We start from the raw sequence: 2433 nt of genomic DNA on the forward strand, positions 1-2433 counted from the left end.
AAACCACCCAGGTCTATCCCTCCCGGGACCCCGCAGGCCCACCACCCCGACGTGCTCGCCCCCTGCCACTCCCGCTCCGCGCTCCGTGCGCCCGGCTGACCACAGTTCTTCGGCCGCGGCAGCTTCAGGGGTTTTTGCCTATATAAGGGCTCACTGGCAAACTGTGCGTTGGCGCGTTTGTCACAAGCTGGCCATTATTTGTACACACGCGTGCGGCTCCCTGGGCAGCTCCAGTTGCAGACAGACCCACGCTGCCTTCCTCTCCGCCAGAGCCTCCTCCTTTTCTTCCTCCTCCTCCTCCTCCCTTCTTCCCGGAGTGTACTTACTTTATCTGATCTCTGGCACAGGGTGGGCGCTGCAGCTCTGGGTCCTCCCCCGCCCAGTCGCAGCCGGTTCGCCTCGCTGTCACCCGGTGAATGGAATTATTTATTTATTTATGTCCCCTGACGTGTCCTCGCTTGCAGCAGCCGGAGGAGGAGGGGGGCAGCGGGCAGGGGAGGCGCGCTGCTGAACGCCCTTGTGGGTGCCGAGGAGCGCGCGCCGGGGCTGGGGATGGGGGGGAGGGTCCGGGGGAGGTTGTGTCAGAGGACCGCCGGGAGCAGGGTGGGGTGCAGCTGGGGCGGAGTGGGGGGGCACCGCCCGGTGACGGGACTGAGCATGCTCCAAGCCGCTGTCAACGCTACAGACCCTTTCTTTCTCTATGGCTTGAGTAACTCCACTTCGGATTTTAGTTGTGACCAAGTGAGATCTTTTGTTCCTGATCAGCCCTCTAGTGCTTTAGGCGAAGGACTTTTGGGCTTAACCTGTGAGACAGGTGTGGTAGGTCTGTTTAGATACCCCCAGGGAAGTGTGCAACCTATTGGAGAGCAACGTGTGCAAAGAAGACATGAAGAATGAGAGAAATTAGAAGATCCTCATTGTGAACTCAGAGGGAAAGGGTTGAGCGGTTAATTTAGTTAAGGATTTTTTTGGGGGGGAAGCAGGTGACAGGTGTGGGGATGTCAGTTTGGGCAATAAAGTTGACCAACCAATCCCCTCCAAGGGGAAAATAAAGTTTATACTATTGGAGAAGGAGTACAGAAAACTGTAATATTGAAAATAGGAAGATATGAAACAACAAAAAAAGATTCATTTGTAAATGATTGCTTTTCGATTTAATTTATTAAATGATTTAATGCTTCGAAAGAGGAATTAGTTATTTGACAATGAACAACATTAGTTATGATGGCAATTCTACAGTCTTTAGTTTAATTCCTTCCTCTGTCCAAAATACACTTCTCGAAGAAGTTGTAAAGAGGAAGGACTGGAAATCAACATTTAGGCTACTCCAGAGACTGGGTTCCTTTGATACTTTCAAGTTGAATTGCTACCTAGAGTAAAAGAAAATGCCCAGAATAATAAACATATACTTGGATTTAAAAACTTGTATTGCAATTTTCTGCCAATTTAACTCACTTCCCCCACCCTGATTTCACAATGATCTTATTAGATCTATTCTATGATTGTTCACATTTTACACATTTGGAAACCACAGGTGAAATCACTTGAGTAAATTTACACTGTCTTACCATTGCCACAGCTAGTCTGTAGGCATGAACAAAACTTGAATTCTATTTTCTACAACTTCAAAATAGAAATAATATCAACTTGTCATTGTTTTTATAAGATTTAAGATGATATGTGAGTGGCTAGAACATAATGTGAAAGGAGTAAATGGTAGCTATTAATAAGTTCAAAATGTTTGGGAGTAAGTTATAGCTTTAAAACTAAAAAGCAAAGGCAGGAATTTCTAGAATGGACTTAAATTGCTTTAGATTAAAAATACACAAATTGATGTTTTCATATAAGCAGGTTAGGTATATGATGGAATGCCTAATAGTGATTATAAACCCTTCATTACAATTGCAAAATAAAAAAGAAGAATAATAATCTTTGAAAAGAAAACATAAAGGCAATTTCCAAGTCATGTACTTGAGTGTTTGCTGTTGATATTTGTCCTACTCATTCCTCACTTTTCTTTCTTTTCAAAGAGGAGGAAGAAGAAGAAGAAAAAACATATACTTCCTGAATCTCACCCTGTTCTCCCTTTTCCTTTTCTATGTTTTTTTCTTTTTTGTCTTGTTCTGAACAGTCCCTGTTTGGGGCCTACTTAACCATTGCCAACTCCCAAACATCACTTCTCATCACATTTTATTATAACCTTAGGAAGTTTTCATTTTAAGTGTTGTTTTCCCAATAATTAAAACTCTGGATCTAATTTATCTACTGCCCTAGAGTTGGCATTTTGGGACTCATTTCTAAATTGCCTTTTGCTATAGCTAAGTATGTTATGCAAATTTGGTTGGATTAGAAAGGAATCTGAAAGGAGTATTACCTAGGAATAAATCCAGTCAATTAATCCTATGACTTGTAGTTTAATATTGTACAGAAATA

At 43.1% G+C, this 2433-nt stretch overlaps 1 protein-coding gene across 4 annotated transcripts in view; it reads right to left on the reverse strand.

Moving 5' to 3' along the window:
• Positions 1-483, reverse strand: part of Slc16a7 (solute carrier family 16 member 7) — a 159952-nt gene extending 159469 nt beyond the window's left edge. For 3 of the 4 annotated variants that reach the window (XM_048806023.1, XM_048806004.1, XM_048805999.1), the window contains exon 1: positions 327-483. The gene's annotated coding sequence lies outside the window, so the exon portion shown is untranslated. Of the gene's footprint in view, positions 1-154; positions 174-326 lie in introns of those variants that run through there. The other variant, XM_048806011.1, reaches the window with a different exon arrangement.
• Positions 484-2433: the final 1950 nt, after the last annotated feature.

The sequence above is a fragment of the Marmota marmota genome, unplaced genomic scaffold, assembly GCF_001458135.2.
Source record: "Marmota marmota marmota unplaced genomic scaffold, marMar, whole genome shotgun sequence".
In the NCBI taxonomy this organism is placed as follows: Eukaryota; Metazoa; Chordata; class Mammalia; order Rodentia; family Sciuridae; genus Marmota; species Marmota marmota.